Source organism: Macaca nemestrina, chromosome 2 (assembly GCF_043159975.1).
Source record: "Macaca nemestrina isolate mMacNem1 chromosome 2, mMacNem.hap1, whole genome shotgun sequence".
Lineage (NCBI taxonomy): Eukaryota > Metazoa > Chordata > Mammalia > Primates > Cercopithecidae > Macaca > Macaca nemestrina.
The window spans coordinates 131,416,675-131,435,122 of record NC_092126.1 but is presented as its reverse complement, the minus strand read 5'-3'; the positions used below and the strand labels follow the sequence as shown (position 1 = coordinate 131,435,122).

General features: G+C 37.5%; 1 long non-coding RNA gene across 1 annotated transcript in view; it reads right to left on the bottom strand.

Annotated features, from left to right (window-relative positions):
* LOC105483773 (uncharacterized) overlaps positions 1–18,448 on the bottom strand; it is a 301,015-nt gene that overhangs the window by 57,590 nt on the left and 224,977 nt on the right. Inside the window, exon 6 of the long non-coding RNA XR_988576.2 lies at positions 1,357–1,456. This is a non-coding gene — a long non-coding RNA (uncharacterized lncRNA). The remainder of the gene's footprint in view (positions 1–1,356; positions 1,457–18,448) is intronic.

Here is an 18,448-nt window from a genome sequence, read left to right as displayed (position 1 = left end):
GATGCCTGGGTCAAATGGTATTTCTAGTTCTAGATTCCTGAGGAATCGCCACATTGTCTTCCACAATGGTTGAACTAGTTTACAGTCCCACCAACACTGACACTTAAGTTCTATAAACATATTTCTTTTAGATTTTTAAGACATACTTAAAATAGTCAATTTAAAGTCTTTGACTATTTATTCCAACATTTGGGCTTCCTCAGGGACAGTTTCTATTAATTTACTTATTCTTGGTCGGGCCATACTTATTTATTTGCATTTCTCATAACTTTTGTTGGAAGCTGGACATTTTACATAATATAATGTGGAAACTCTGAAAGCCAGAATTTCTCCTCCTCAGGGTTTATTATTGCTGATTGTTCTCGTGTTCTCATTCCGTAACTTTTCTGAACTAATTCTGTAAAAGCAGTACTCTTCATTTCGCTTGGTCAGTGAAATGTTGCTCATTAGCTTAGTGGTTGCTAATAATTGAACAGATGTGTTCTTAAACACATGAAACCAATAGCTCTTCCAGTCTTTGCTGAGTGGCGCTGCATGTATGTTGGGGCATACCTTGAATATGCAGCCAGTCAGTTGACAATTTCACCTTAGTCTTTACTTCTTGCTAGCACAGAACCTCAAGGTCACCCAAAGGTGAGAAATTAGGACATTCACAGGTCTTTCCAGAGTATCCACACAGCCCTAGCCCTGGACCTGTGTGCAGCTTTATACATGTGCATGACCTTCTAAATTCCTAACAACATGTTGAAGTTTTCCAAAGCCTTTATAGACTGTCATTCTCCAGCTTTTTCTTTTAAGTTTTTTGGTTTAGCCTATTATTTGACCCAACTGTTGTCTATTGCATCAGGCAGCCACAAAGTTAAACATTTGGCTCTAAATGTTTTTGACAAATGTCCTTAAGAAAACAGATTTCTTCATTTGGTGAGATGGAAGTCGGGTCAAATAAAGACCGCTTTGCAAGTGAGGTCTTTCCAGGAACCACCAAAAACGTCATATAATAACAATTGTCTGGAAATGAGCTCCAACCACATTCTGCCAGTAGCCCTTCCAGTGGCTACTATGTTGCTGGTTTTCACTGTGATTATGGTCTGCTAGGTTTCCCTTTTTCTTTTTCTTTTTTTTTTTTTTTTTTTTTTTGAGACCGAGTATCCCTCTGTAGCCCAGGCTAGAGTGCAGTGGCATGATCTCAGCTCACTGCAACCTCCACCTCCTGGGTCCTGGTTCAAGCAATTCTCCTGCCTCAGCCTCCTGAGTAGCTGGAATTACAGGCACGTGCCACCATACCCAGCTAACTTTTGTATTTTTAGTAGAGATGGGATTTCACCATGTTGGCCAGGCTGGTCTTGAACTCCTGACCTTGTGATCCACTCACCTCGGACTCCCAAAGTGCTGGGATTACAGGCGTGAGCCACGGTGCCCGGCCTGTGGTCTGTTAGTTTTCAATGCTACTGTGGAGCTGGAGAGAGGGAGATAGAAATAGAGTACATTAAAATGCAACAATGTTCACTCTTCTTATGAAGATTCACTTGTTTTTTAGAACAAATGTTCCCCAGGTTACTGCAAGCCCTTGGTTAATTTCCAAAGTCTGAGAAAGTTGGTTCTGATCATTTTTGCCAGCTTTTTCATTGTTTTTATGGAGAAGAGAAATTTCAGAGATCCTTACATCATCATTTTTAGTGCTGTCACCTCTGTCCTTCTTTCTTCATCTCTAAAAGCATGGTTGGCTTATAACCTGTACTGTACTGACTCTTCCCTTTTTCTCCCCTGGTTTTTTTTTTCCTCTCCCTTAATTTATTCCCAGAAAATACTGTGTATACTATGTGTCAGGGCTGGGTAAAGATGCAAGTGTCCAGTTAGGTCAGTGTTCAGAAGATGAGAATAATTGAAGGGTAAGTCATTTTAAAATTTATTTTGTTCCCTCTAAATGGTGATTATTTAATTAACTATGTTGATATTTACACTACAATAAAACTATGTACCAAAGCACACACATTAAATGGCATTTGTGTCCTGACACTGGGAAGGAAATACATAATGAGACCATCACCTATCAAAGCACACACAGTAAATGACATTTTTGTCCTGACATTGAGAAGGAGATACACAATGAAACCATCACAAATTCTAAAGCTGATGAATATAGGTTGACTTCCTCCTTTTTAATTACATCAAGAAATACATATTTTCTCTTATATGGTCTTCCTCCCCGATAACCCAACTTTCAAGTTTGACCCACATGTACCTTTATTTGGTAGTCAGTTTCTTAAAAAAGCAAAGTTGCTGTTGTTGTTTTAATAAATTCACAAATGTTGCTAAATATAGGAAACAGTCAAAGATATCAAAGCCTCATTGAGATCTTGATGCTGGGCAGTTATCTGGGCTTACTCACTAGCAAAGTGACTTATGACTTATTCTTTCACCTTACCCAAAAAATTTGAATGCTGTTACCTGTTGCAGACCTTTGAGGCTACCAGCATGTAGCTTAAACTGTGAGCTTTTGAATAATAAGGACCAAGGCTTCTGTGCAAACTTTGGAGATTTTTTATAGTTGCTTTCTAGAATAAAAAAGCCAGTAATACCTAAGAGCAAAAGTAGCATCACCAGTTATTTTCTATGCCCTTTCCAGTCAGACTTGACCTTTTCTTCAATGCTTCCCCAAATTCCAAATTATTTTCTGCCTGAGGGAAGGAAAAGCATTTCCTCCTGCCAGAGACAGCCAAGATGCTGCAGAAGCAACAGCTGGCCAGAAGTGATTTTCTGTGATTTTCCCTTCCTGTGGAGCATGCCAGTCATAGAAGTGGATCATTATGTTTCTAGGTAAGAATCCCAGATTGGTAATTCTTTGGGCTTTATTTAACTTCTTTTGTTTGATGAACATTACCAAGCATGCCTCTATACTCAAAGGTCTAACATTTACAGAGCATAACCAGAAATACGTCTGACCAAATAGAATGATGGAAATTATTTCAGCTAACGCTACAATGACAACATTAAGACAAAACTTATGCCATAGCACCTTACAGCAATGAACTCACAAAAACAAGACACAATTTAGGAATGGTTATAGTCCTGAGGTCTCCTAGGCAGTTGGGAAATGGGAGCTTGGGTTTCAGTATAAGAAATTATTCACTAAATGGAAACTCAGTGTTCCAAGTTTGGCCAGGGTTTGGTCACATTAGGGAATTTGTTTGCCATTTATTTCCTAAATATTTTGGTTTAGAGACTTTGAGTATTTGTTTTCAGATCTTGGAACTAAAATGTAAACAGAATTTGTTGGTTAGTTTCTTAAATCATTATGTTGAGAAAGAACCCCTATCCTCTTCCCCAACTGGAGAACAGTTCAGGCATTTCCTAACTACTCAGTGAGGCTACTTTGATCTGCCAGAGACAAGGTCAGTAGTACAAATGGTGACTGTTCCACTGGACACATTTTTCTGCCTCTGAGTATGGCCTGAAACATCTGGCTGGGACAGAAACTCACAGCCACTTTGTTCACTGTTACAGACAGATCATGAATGATATGGGTCTGGGGGAGGGAACACATACAACAATGTCCTGGACACTTATTTTAATTCATGAGGGAGATAAGGAAATAATAACCTTGCTCTTAATGTGAATTCCAAGGAGGGAGCTAAATAAATCACCTCTACTCTATGCACACCATTATTAATCTATACAAATACTCGTCAATTAAATTAGATTACACTTGAAAAGTGCTTGGCATTGCAGCCTGACACATAGTAAGGCTTTTTGTAAGTCTTAGTGGCAATGAATAATAAATCATATTCTGAACTACTTAGTGTTTATTTTGCATGCACTTAACATTCCAACAGAGAAGATGACGTGGAAAGACACAAGACAAAGTGCTCTTTGTAAATTCATTGGGCATCATGTAATATTTCATATGTCTGAGAGGTCAGATGTTTGGCTTTTGAACATGAAAGAATGTTATGTGGGTGTGATTTTGGGAGGAGAGATAGAATATCAGCAACTATGGATGTGAGAGGTTTCAAGAAACACAATTAATGAAAGTGTAATGTGAATTGTCTGACACTTACCTCCTTTGTGGACACTATGTATAGCCAATGATCCAATAACATTCAAATCTTTGAATGTCTATGGGTTAAACAATAACATACTACTTTGTTGCAATATCCTTTGTGTAAGGACCCTTAGTTAATTTCTGCTTTGAGACTTATTTCAGGAAAATCGCTGTCTTTGTAGATTAATATATCTTCCTTCTATTTTCAGAAATCACACTGCTTCACTTGGCATCTTTCTTTGGTTGCTTTAGCCACTTTAGGGTTATACCTCACTTTATCACCCAGGTGGGTAAAATCTGCTCAACCAATATGTGGAGTGCTAAAAACATCAACTCCTTCTGCTTTCTCCAGACAGTTTAGAGATATCTAACCCTATCCAGTGTTTGAAGTTGCTTTAAGCATATAAAAGTATAAAGAATAGCATAAAATAGCATTCACAAGATAGCATTTATAAGAGAGCAATGTGGTACTATGGCAGGTTAAGTGTGATTCTCATTCGGAAAGCTGGGGTTCAAATACAATTACTTGCCTCTTCAGCTTCTCCATATGCCATGGTTCTTTGTCTTTGTTCCTTTGGCTTACCTGGCCAGAATGCCTTCCCCTGCTCTCCTCTTACCTAAGCCTGGTCATTAGTCAAAACCTTTCAGTTTCCACATCTTTGGCAGATCCCTTGTAGACAGCTCATGTCAATCACTATATTTCTAGTCCTCCAAAGATAGTGAATGGCTCAGGAGAATGTGTGACCCCAAATAGTCTCACCGAAGTAAAGTGCTTGAGTGCCTAAGATTTGCGCTGAAACCACTTGAAGAAGAGGGAAAAGAAAAAAGGAAAACTAACAGGCCACAATCATAGGGAAAACCAGCAATGTAGTAGCCACTGGAAGGGCCACTGGCAGAATGTGGTTGGAGCTTTGGCAAGGCAAAGACTCCTTTCCAGAGAATTGTTATTATACGACCTTTTTGGTGGTTCAAAAAGGGGCTTGCTGGTGGCCATGTTGATGCCCAAAAGGAAGAAGTTCCCTGAAATTAACACCAGCACTAAGGAAAAAAGCTTCAAGAGACAGAGACAACATACACCTTTGGGTATTTAGATCCAGTCCTGCCTGAAACCATGTACAAAGGGACTTTCCAGATATTGAGCAATTAGTTATCTTTTATGGGTAAGCCTGTTTCAGTTGGATTTCCCTACTGAAATGCTGAAAGCTGTTGCTGAAAGCCTACTAACATACCTACAGCATACACAGTACTAGGAATTCAACAGTAACTAAAGTAAATGTAGTCTCTGCCTCATCAAGTTAACATTCTTGTGAAATAGGTTAAGATGTCAATGAGTCATAATAACTGCTAATGATGGAGACATACAGAGGGCTGTGGGAGCTCTCAGAGGACCACCTGATCCAATGTAGGGGAGCCAGGGAGGGGGAGACTTCTCTGAGGAAACCCCACCAGATGAATTCCCTGCCAATGTTCCTTGGGGTCAAATTAAAGATATTACGTTTTTGGCCTCAAATTGAGTGCGCAGTGAGTAACAATGTTGACGCCTAGCCACAGGTACCATTATTATAACTCTAAAACTATAGCTTTACCTTAAAATTCCCACCCAGTAAGATGTCATCCCTTCATTCTATTTTAATAGCTAGATTTGCATTATTCATGATTATTGCCTCAAAAACATAAATTATCTCAGCTGTTCAGCCATCATATATATAGTTTCCAACCCTACCACCCACTTCCAATCAGAATTTTGGCCATGGCCCCAGTTGGTACTGAGAGAGAACACATAAACGTTAAATACTATAACAATCTGTGGTAGAAGGGAAAAAAATCAGCAACTGACAGTGCTGCAAAATATAACCAGGAAAACAAAAATACCTCATCCAAATGCCCATTTTTTTAAAAGTGATACACGCTGACACAGCAATCTTCTGTTGGGTTTAGTAAACCCGTCAAAAAGCTGATAAAATGAACTCAATAAAACCTTTTTGGTGTCCCTTTTCCTGAGAAAATAGTAGAGTTGGTGAACTCTTGAGCAGTAGATTAAATATCAGCAACTCAGGAAGGACAACATGAATTTCCATGCATTATGTACATATTAATTACATGGCAGAAGTTGTAAGAACTGAACATTTAACCCTTAGCTAGAAATTTCAAAGGACCAATAATATTAGGATGCTTAATATCTGGTCTGAGAGTTTTTCTTCCCAATCCATGTGCCCTTTGATAATTAGGTATAAAAGGTTTTCTGAGTAATTGCACACTAAGAGATCCAGGATGGAACGTTATCAAGCTGTTCTTCAAAATACCTGTATAAAAAATGAGTTCAAATTAAAAAGCACAAGAGAAAAAAAAACACGCACTGAACTGTAAAATTATGCTGAAGCTCTCTTTGATCAAGATATTTCAAACTTGGAAGAATATGTGAGAAATAAATCTACAAGGGTAGGACTGATCAGATGTGGCGGCCGATGTCCAAGGCAGTCCTCAATGATTCTTGCTTCCTCATATTTATTCTCTTGTGTATTCCCTTCCCACAGCGAATAGGGCTGGTCTGTGAAACCAAATGAGTATTGCAAAAATGAATTGTGACTTCTGAAGTCAAAAAAAAAAGGTGTTGTGGCTTCTTTCTTTTGAATCAGACACTCTGGGGAAAGCCAACTGCCATACTACAAGGACACCCAAGCAACCCTCTATAACAGACCATGCTGGGAGGAACTGAGGCTTCTTATCTGCAGCCAGCACCAACTTGCCCATCATGTGGGTGAGCCACATTGGAAGCAGATCCTCCAGGCTCAGTCAGGCCTACCAACAGCTGCAGCCCTGGCTGACATCTTGATCATGACCTTCTGAAACACCGTGCACCAGAACTACCCAGCTAAGCCACTCTAGGATTCCAGACTCACAAAACCCATGAGATAATAAATGAACATTGTTGTTTTAAGCCCCTGTATTAGGCTGTTCTTACATTGCTATAAGGAAATACCTGAAGCTGAATAATATATAAAGAAAAAAGGTTTAATTGGCTCAAGGTTCTACAGGTTGTACAAGCATGGTGCCAGCATCTGTTGCGTTTCTGGAGAGGCCTCAGGGAGCTTTTACTCAAAGTAGACGGTGAATTGGGAGCAGGTACATCACAAGCCAAAAGCAGAAGCAAGGGGAGGTAGAAGGTGCCACACTTTTAATTGGCCACATCTCGTGAGAACTCAATCACTATCACAAGGACAGCACCAAGCCATGAGGGGTCCTCTCTCATAACCCAAACATCTCCCACTAGGCCCCACCTCCAACAGTGAGGATTACAATTCATGTGACATTTGGCAGGGACGTATATTCAAACTATACCAGCCCCTATATTTTTGGGTAACTTGTTATGCATATGATAGATAACTAATTCACTAGACAGATTACCTCAATTTTTTTCTCTAACCTCTAGATTGTAAAGTGATTATTTAGTAATAGAAGACACATTTATTGTTCTAAATATCCATCTATGGCTGATTACTACTTCATCTGCGAGGAACTGTTTGGTAAATGATGATTGTACACATCCATGCATCTATAATATCTCTCTGTACCTTGGTCTTCAAGTAATTGTGAAATAACAAAACTGGCAAAAGACCATGAACATCCTTAAATCCAATCCCTCTTCAACATGCTGGCTCTATTTTTCCCAAACTAAGCCTAAACACCTTGAGTGAGAGTAACTTATTATTCATCAGAATTCATTCAAAAGCTCTCAAGCAAATGAACTCAAGCAAAATGTATCTCCCTGTGAATTCCAAATACTGACTTCGAACACTAGTTCTTATTCTTCTCTGGTCAGTCTTTTCAGATTACCGAAGAAAATGTTACCTTCTGATTTGAGTTCTCTCTTACATAGGATAAAGTATCCAGCACTATCTCATAAGATATCATTGAACCCCTGACATCCCTGATGCTCTGAACTTGCCTCAGTTTCTCTATAATCAGAGCCCATTAACTAGCAGGCTACAGATTTGTGGAGCTTTCCTTGTGCTTCTATTTGATTATTTCCAGAGATTTGAACTTGGACGCTTTTTGATGCAGCATGGTCTTTCCAGTACCCGTAAGTCCCACAGCTCTTTCCTTTTTTGTAACTCTGTTCACTTCACCCATTTCTTACCTTTCTGTCCCAGGACTCCTAGAACACAGCAAATATTTCTGACCTACAATAGGTTACAACTGCTGCTATTCCTGTTCCACATGCCACAAGTGGGGTTGATTCAGAAAGCTTTCCATGGTTATTGGTGGGATGAAATCAGGACTTCATCACCTTCGTGGCTCATTCTTAGGCATTTTAAGTTAATAAGTATTTATTAATCATCTCCTGAGTGCCTCGAATCAGAAGCTATGTTGAATCATATAGAAAACAGAAAACTCGGCAGGTGCAGTAGCTCACACTGTAATCCCAGTGCTTTGGGAGGTCAAGGCAAGAGGATTGCTTGAGACCAGGAGTTCAAGACCAGCCTGGGCAACATAGCAAGACTGTATCTCTATAAAAAAAAATTTTAATTAGCCAGACATGGTGATGCACATCTATAGTCCCAGATACTCAGAAGACTGAAGCAGGAGGATCACTTAAGCCCAGGAGTTTGAAGTTGCGGTGAGCTATTATCATGCCAGTGCCTTCCATCCTGGGTGAGAAAGTGAGACTCTGTCTCTTAAAAAAAGAAAAAGACAGAAAACTTGCCAGTCCACATCTGAAGGCCAAGGAGCTGTGTCTGTCTTATTCATCCCCATTCTGCTGCACACAACCTAGCACGTAATGACTATGCAACCCACGAGGAAAGGGAGAAAGCAAACAAACATGCTACCCTAACTGAAAGATGGAGTCAACAACCAGCAAACCTCAACTGATTAAATACAAGCAATAAGTACTTGAGAAATTTAAGCAGAGGGAGATTGTCTAAGCTTCGTATGGTCAGAGGAGGGGACGTGGAAATATATGAATTCCTTACTGGCCAACTGTGATTCTGCTCAGTCCATAGTACGAGCCTCTTTGAAGAACAACCACTTCGAGTGTGTTTAATCAGGGCCTGGCAAGAGCCACCTCTCCTTTTGCTCCCTGGTGCTGGCAACCTTAAGGACCAGATTTTGTTGTTGTTGTTTACTATGTGATTTAGTGATGATATAAATTTGGGAGAGTTAGCTCTAAAGTGTTTTTACCTTTCTATTAAGGAAAAAGTTATAGTGGATCAAAAATGTAGGCTGCGAATTGTTCTCAGTGAGGAATATGAGGGGGAAATAAATAATCCACGGCAGACCTCAAGAGGTCTATCTTTATTGTTTGTTTCATGGTACACACATCCCGCAAGCCTCAAGTAGAATAATTACTTCTCTAAATATCAGCTGAAGGGGGGGACCAAATTCAGCACACAATGGCACTAGACTTTTAATTCCAGTGACAGCTAAAACACCATTAAACTGTACTTCAAGTCTTTGAAGTACTAAAAAGTTCGGTTAGAAAATAGTATATGGCCATGTATCCAATTTAATAGCTAACATAGTTTCTCTCTCTCTCTCTCTCTCTCTCTCTCTCTCTCTCTCTCTCTCTGCAGTTGAGAAGACATTCAAAGTACAAAGGAATGGTACTGGAAGCTTTAAAGACCCAAAGTAAAGTGGCAAGTCTTTTAGAATGAGTTAAAAGGGATATGGAGGTTATAACCTCCTCTTCCCACTTCATTGTCATTATCCAATCATATTGGATAGTCTTGAGAGGCAGTGGGGATTATTGATTACTGATTAATAGCATAAGCTTTCTCTGAGGTCAGACAGACCTCAGTTTGTCTCCTACTCTGAAGCTTACACAAGGTTGCCCTGATTCAACAACGTAACTCCTGTGACGCTCAGTTTTCTCATCTAAATATGCAGATAAGAGTAGTACTTACCTCGTAAAGTTCTTAGAAGGATTAAATGAAGAGATATATGGTAATCATTATAACTGTAAGCCATATATTGAGAGCTTATTATGGACCAAACTCATAGCTAAGTGGCACATCATCTCTTTTAATCCCAACAGTGGTGCTTCTCTTTATCAATATAGAGAATAATAACAAAAAACAAATAGGAGAGAGAATTACATTGGATTCCATTTATTTATTTTATTCTATTTATGAGGAAGTGTCAACAGGCCACAGGAGGAGAAAACACGAACTCCACATCTGAACGGTCTCTCCGGATCCTCCTTAGACAAAGCCATCCCAGAATTTTTTACTTTTCTCACCTGCCACTAATGTCCTTAAGAAAGGAGTCCATGTTCTAGATATAACCTGATAATATTGTGTGTAGTGACTCAAGGCGTGCACCTGTGGTCACATCATCTGTTTAAGCAGCTAGTTCTATAGGCAGCACTTGTCATCTAGGACCTCTATTTTCCCCTTATTGAGCAGATTTTAAACCAGATTAACCTGATATTCTAGGAATTTTTATGCTTCTGAACTTTTATTGTTATCACAGCTACACTTAATGGAATTCTCTCCTCCATTTGAGCTCATCCTGTTGGATTTTCATTTGGATTTTGACATTTTTCACATTAGCTTTCCTTTCCAACTTTGATATCACCATTGTATTGTAAGGAGTCTTTCACGATAATCTTTAAGCCAAAAAAAAAAAAAAAGCCAAAAAAAAAGCAAACTGAAGCCAAACAAACAAAATGACTTCATTGTCACTATAAAGAACATGAAGAAGCATTTCCAACATTATCTAGAGTCCAGCAAATGAAATACCATGTCCGACTCTGTCCAATGTGCAGTAACTGACATGCTGTCTACATCACCTATCGGTATGAAACATTTGTATATCCATACCTCTAGTACTTTAATTCTCAAGCCATGAAAGAAAATTTTCCACAGAAAATACTAGGAAATTATAAGTTACAATTTACTACAGATTGAAAAATGTGCAGTTATATGGCAACAAGTTGACTTCAGGCATTCCCTGAATTTTGAGATTCTAACTTTGTGCAAAGCAATGTTCAGTTACTGAAACTGGAAACTGCCAATGAAAAATGCATTTCATTATCAGGTTTATGAGTTATTCCTGTGCATGTTGAAACTTGTAGAATTATCTGTTCTACTTTGGATGTGACCAGATCCTTTCATGATATTAAATACATACCTCTTTGTTTCCTGTATTCTGACACAAGAAATGAAGCAGGAGGCTTTATCAAGAACTGAAGAAAAGACGCTTTTCATACATCAAAAATGTTCATGTGAAAGAAATGTAAACAGCTAATAACTGTTTATACTGAAAGAACAGTTTCCATTTTGTAAGGTTAAAAATTATTTAAAATATGCAACCATAACTCACCAGATATTGAGAAATAAATCTATGAATGGCTTATAAATATGTACAGTTGTAACCATTTAATCAGTAAAATTACATATAGAATATATCAAAGTTATTTTTAAACACAGAGCAAAACAAATGTCCAGAAGTTCGTCTACAAACTATGAATTTCAGAGAAGAATGTTCACTGTCAAGGATATTATAGGTTATATGTTTAGAAATCCACATGGACTTCTAAATGGTTTGTTGGCTCATTCCTACAACAACCTGTAGAAAAGAACTGACAAATCTTGTGGCTTATTCTTTTTTTTTTCTAAAAGCCATTATTAATGACATTTTTCTCAAATCATTTTCCTAAGAGTGCATCATGGACCAGATCTTGCCCACAACATTTGGGCTAAATGGATAGTAGCAAGGTTTTATATTCAGTCACATCTAGGCTTGATTCCAAGTTCTACATACAGCTTCTTAACTCTGTGACCTTTGACTCATTACTAATTACTAATTACTCATTCTCTGAGCCTTGGTTTCCTGATCTGTAAAACGAGGATTGAAATGGTTTTAGAATATGAATATTCACAATGTTTTATAAAGGAAGATTAACTCCTTTTTCTTTTTTCTTTATGAATTCTGAAAATTAATTTTAAGAATTTCCCTTTACTTCCTGGCATGATTTAAAGTTTAGGTTTTTGATTCTGAAGTCAAACTTAAAAAAAAAGGCAACTTAAAAAAAATTTTGGTTGCTAATAATTTGAATTATGAGTTTAATGAATCCTTCCTGTCAACTGTGAAAGAACAAGAGAAAAAATAATTGCAAAAAGAAAGAGAAGGAGGTGAGGGAGGGGCAGCATAGAGACCAAAGTAAAGTGGAAGAATTACTTTAAGGAAAAAAAAAAAAAAAGGCTCTGAGATGTTAGAATCTGATCCTAGAGACAATTGCCTTGAAAGATAAAAGATTATCCTACCCCGCAAGAACCAGCTTGCAAACTCCTGGAAGGATCACTTGGAGTGGCACTGTTCACATCTACTAAAGGGTCAGGTGGAATATAAATGATCACTCTCATCACTACCTGCTTAGCCATCACAAAAGGAAGAACCTTCCAAATTATTTTCATTGGAAAGCCAAAAGAGCAGTATATCACCTGCAAACACCCTGCAAGAGTGATGCCTATTTATGGAAAACAACTTGGTAGATGTCACCTGATTAGCCCAAGTGACACCTCGCTAATACACAACCTTTCAGGGCAGGCCCCTAAAATGATAATGAAACTCTCGACACTAATTAGGGTGAGTGGAGAGGATTCCTATCTATATGAGGGGTAGGTGAGGTGAGGTTAAACTAAATAATCCCAAGACCCTCATGCTGAAACCATGATTATATACTGCATATTAATTCCTGCCTCACTGTGTTCTTGGGAAGATTAACTGAAACGACTTATGTCAAGAACTTAATATTGTAAGAATTCAAAATAATAGCTATTTTCATCATTATCACAGCTGCAGTGTCTTTTAATGTTATTGGGGCATTAAGAAACATGAACATGAAAAGAAATAAGAAAGTGGGATAAATGGCAGGGTGTACTCTCAAACTTGGCAAGAGTTAATCTCCTCATCAAGAATTGCCAGAAAATACCAGGCAATATCATGGGATCATTGCAAGAAAAGCTATCTTAAAATTTTACACTTCTGACCTGTACGTAATCTAATTCAACCATACCTTGCTATAGATGTGCAAACACTGACAAGAGTTGAAGCTTCCAAAAATGTGTTTTCAATAAAAAAAAAATCTAGAAGTAATTTTTTACTTGGTGCATGACATATACTTCTGACTTTCTTCAGTCTAGGTATAAGGGCTGTGCTCTCAAGAATCAATTCCATTGAAAAGTTTTAAAAAATCAAAGTGTAGTAATCAATGTGCTTTTTGACTGCAAGTGAATCTCCATTCAAATCAAATGTACTAGAGAATTTACTGGCCGATACAATTGCAATGGCTCGGGCAGAAGAACTTTAGGAAAGAATGGATTCAGATGTGCCTAAACATTATCATCACGACTTAGCTTCTCCCTACTCCCTATTAGCTTTTTTTTTTTTTTTTTTTTTTGGTTGACTTTTCTTGGGTAGGTTCTGTTCTTTGGTTAACAGTCAATACAGTAATCCTAGTTGAAAGATGACTCCTGTTTTACAACAGTTAGACCAGAAGTCCAAAGATTGAATGTATTTGTCTATATTGCGCCTTGTGAACATTACTGAAAAAAACATTGTGACCAAGATCTATGTTCACTGCTCTGGTCTGGGTCCTATGGCTTCTCCTGGAGATGGAAGAGCAGTAAATCATCACACAAGTCAAAGGAATAAAACTGGGAAGTTATTCCTCAAAACAAACTGGGAAGCTGTTAGCAAGGAAAAAAAACAAAAAACAAAGAAAATAAATGCAGGACAAGAAAAAAACAACAGATGCCTACTAAAACTACTTTTATGAGAATACAGAGAATGTTAGGATGGACAAAACCCAAGTATAAATTCAAAGTTCTTCAGGATACATTATTATTGTTTTCAGAGCTCAGGCAACTGTCCAAGTCTTAAAGCACTTCCACAGAATGCATAAGGTCAGAGGTCTGCAGACTCTTGTCTCTCATCTCTCTTCATTGACTTACAAATCCTAAATCAGGCATTTACAGTTAAATTGTGGTTCCCTTACCATCTTAATGACCAGTTTTATGCAATCATATTGGTCATTGGATCGATCTTATTCAGTTTCAAAGACAACCCCAAACATCAAATTGACCTTTTCAGTCTAGTGTCTTTTTAAAATCCTAGACACTGTCTCCTTCACTCTCGCTTATGGTTTTCCGATCCATTTTTTTCTTCTGCTTTCTTCTTTTCCACTCTTCTCCTATACGCTCTCACTCATATATATGCTTTCACAACAGATTCTTGAATTCAACTTCACTTCGGCCTTTATTTTTTCTGTGTCAAATAAAGATATTGATTAAATTCTACTCTATTCCATTTATCCACAAGTATCCAAATTCTGGGCACTATTTCAGACACATGGGTCACAGGAACAAGTAAGTCATAGAAAATCTCTGTTCTCATGGAATTCCCATTCTGGTGGAGGAGACAGACAAATGTGCCACCTACTTGTGCTTCCTTGATTACTGCTGCCCACCATGACCTGTGAACATCATAAACTGGGTGGTTTTTCAAAACACATTATCTGATTTAACCTTGTCAACTCTTTCAAGGGAGTGGAGCAAATTCCACTGACCTCATTTTACAGATATAATTGAACCAAGAGGCAAAGTGAGATCATTAATTCAATCATTCGATAAATATCTACCTAAAATATGCCAGATACTATTTTAGAATTTTGGAACTCTATCAATCAATAATATTGACATGGACATTATCCTCATGAGCCTAGTGAGGGACAGCAATAAATAAAATGATAACTAAAATGCGTATGAAGTTAAACAGAAAATTCGTGGTGGATGGACCCAAAATAGTTTTCAGCATTTCTAACCTAAGCCTGCTATCCTCACATACAGTAGGACCACTCTCTCCAAATGATAATTTGACTAAAATCCCTGCAAGGATGAAGCACCAGCAACAAAAGCTATTCTTATCTTCATGTCTGCTACATAGGGCAGGCCTAAAAAAAAATCTGTAATTCCCAATCAAGACCATGCTGCTACTTCACAAGGAATTCTGCTAACCCTACCTCCTCCAAACACCTCTACTGTTCAACATTGTATGAAGGTCAGATCAATGCAATGTGATAAGATGGATTGGATAGGATAGGATAGGATAGGATAGGATAGGATAGGATAGGATAGGATAGGATAGGATAGGATAGGATAGGATAGCAGACAGCTCAGCTTCTATCTCAGGCAGCCTCGCTACAGAGACAAAGTTCCTAACCATTCTTTTATGCTTCCTCTCCCCAAAGAAGCCCTTCATAAGTGACAAGTACAATTCACAAAAGAAAAAACATAATTTTTCCAAATGTTAAGTATTGACTTACGGATAGTATAAAGCAAATAACAAAGAGAATATAAATAGCTATTGTAATGCACCGCAAATAGGATTAAGTATAGTATTAAGAACAGATAAGGACTGTTACAAACTAGGTAGAAAAAATGAGCCAAAGATGTGAAGAGGCAAAATAGAAACCCAACAGCCAACAAACAAACCAACAAACAAAAACAAACATAACTTGAATCAGCAACTAAACTACTGCAAGTTAAATTAACATTTGGATACCAATTTATACTCTTCAAATAGGGAGAAAAATATCAGACTTCACAAAGTGTTGATAACAGTATACATTTCTGGAAGGAATTAAGTTGCCGCAATCAATTCTGAAAATAGTTGTCAATATATCGATAATTTTTAAAAGAACATAAAATTCAACAATTCCATTTCTACCTATAGATTCTATAGAAGCTCTTGCACTTATGTCTCAGAAGACTGCTCAAGAATGTTTAGAGCAGCATTCATGAAATTGTATTATAATCAAGCTAAATATCCATTGACAGTAGAAGAGATAAGATGGAATGTAGTAGAATTTAAGATTGAAAAGCTATACCTATATGATTCAACACAGACTTTGAAAACATAAGGCCAAGTGAAAAATGTATGTTGCAGATTGTTACATATAGTATATTATAACTTCTGGATATTTTTAACACTCAAACAATACAATATATATGTTGTGTTGCATATATATAATATTATAGAAAAACACTTTCAAGAATACAGAAAAATATTTTCTAGAAATAGAAAAACATGACCTGGAAGGAAACAAGCACAGCTCTGGGAAGGGTAGGAGAGAAACTATGAATTGGGAGGCATAAAGGGAATGTCAACATTATCTGTTAGGTTTTGTTTATTTTACATTAAAAAAATATGAAATAGACTGACAAAAAGCCTTTATCAATGTGAATATCCCACCATTTGTTATATGCTTTTCTATATTTTCCATTTTGTGTATTTCTCAAGATTTAAAAGACCAAACAAGACAACTTTCTGTATGCTTGCTACTTTCTATTTCTACCTGTGCATCATTCTCCATCTCATCATTCCAGACTGGCAGAAGAGCATTATGATTAAGAAATGGTACTCCACATACCAAAGAATAAAATCATGTCTTTTTCAGCAACATGGATGAAGCTGAAGGCCATTATCCTTCAAGTGAAATAACTAAGTTATTTCTAAGTGAAATAATTTAGAAAATCAAATACTGCATGTTCTCACTTATAAGTGAAAGCTTCACAATGAGTACACATAGACATACAGATGGAAATAATAGACAATGGAGACTTCAAATGGTGGGAGGGTGTGTGGGAGTATCAGCTTAAAAATGACCTATTGGGTACAATGTTCACCATTCAGGTGATGGGAATACTAGAAGCCCAAACCTCACCATTATACAACATATCCATTTAAAAAATATAACCTGCACAAGTACCCCCTGAATCTGTAAAAATTAAAATATTTTTTCAAATAAACTAACAAACAAGTATATAAATAAATAAGAAATTGGGCCCTATAATGAGAAACTCTTTGATTCAAATGTCAGCCTTGTTGTGTATCTGGCAAGCTAGTTAACTTCTCTCTGCCACAGTTTCCTCATATGTAAATGAGGAAAAATAGTAGTACCTACAGTGCAGGGATGTTGAATGGAATGAAGTGATACATGTATTAATAAAATACATGTACTATAAATACATGTACTAATGAAGTGATACATGTATTAATAAAACACTTGGCACAGACTGGCCCTGGTAGATCATGTCATGAAGACGAGTGGTAGGGAAAGCAGGCTGCGTGGCAACTTGTCCAGGAGCCTGTGCTGGGCCAGAGTCTTTGCCCACCTGAAAATGGCACCTCAGGCTTCCAACCCAGAAAAGAGGTCATATCCATTCATCTCTGCATCTTTCGCACTGGGTCTTCCCTATCCATAGTAAGTGATCATTCAATATTTAACCGAATAATTACTATTCAGACAGCCATAAGTGCAAGGCAACAACAAGATATCCAAAGAAAGAAATCACTGACATATACATCTTAGCCTTTCTTTATTTGAATTACTTCATTCAATAAATATTCCCTGAATGCTGTCATACACTAATGCTACACAGAGTGGGATCCATGAACCAGCAATTTCAACATGAGAGCGTGTAGAAAATGCAAAACTTGGGTGCCATTCCAGGGCCACAAAATCAAAATCTGCATTTTAACAAGTTTTGTAGGTGATTTATATTCAATGTAAAGTTTAAGCACAAGTATGACGGTCTATGGGTGCTCATATCAAGACCTAATTCTGATTTTTTTTTTTTTAATGGGCTGCCTGGGTTTAAATCCTGACTCTGTCATCACTGTGTGACCTTTGACCAAGTCATCTGGCTTACCTGAAACTCACTCCTCCTATCTGCAAATGAGATATTAAGTACCTATCTCACAAAGTTGTTGTAAGAACTAAAAAATTGTCCCAATAGAGTTATTTAGCATAGCCATGAGGTTTTACTTTTATGTTAGTTTTGTTAGTAAGTGATGTCGGTTTTTGTTATTAATGTAAACATTTGTAAGAAAGAAAAATAGGCAAATGAAGACATGGAAGAAAGAGGGGGCAGAACCTGCATTAGGGGAAGAAATTGAACCAGAGGAAAAATGGCTTCTGGAGGTGCAATGGTGAGAGAATAGGACAGGATAGAGGATCTGAAAAAAGGTTTGCTATGTGTTAACCCTGAAGTAGATTTCCAGCTACATTATATACCCACTTCTGCTCTAGAATCCAATGCAACTGGCCTTTTCTTCTTCATTTCTTAGAAACAAATTTTTGGTAGTGGTGATGGTGGTTTGTTTAGGTATTCCGGATTTCATATCTTATATTTTAAATCCAGCTCCTACGGGATCTTGTATTTTTCAATGCATCAATCAGAAACCACACATACAGTATAGATTTTTTGCCAATGTTGGAGTACTCTATCTACTCCTATTTAGCACCAGAAATGTAACTGAAGTACTGAGCAAAGTCCTGCGTCCTTCTGTAGGAGCTATCTCCCCCACTGCCTTCCATGATGTCCTGTTCATGGTGTTCTC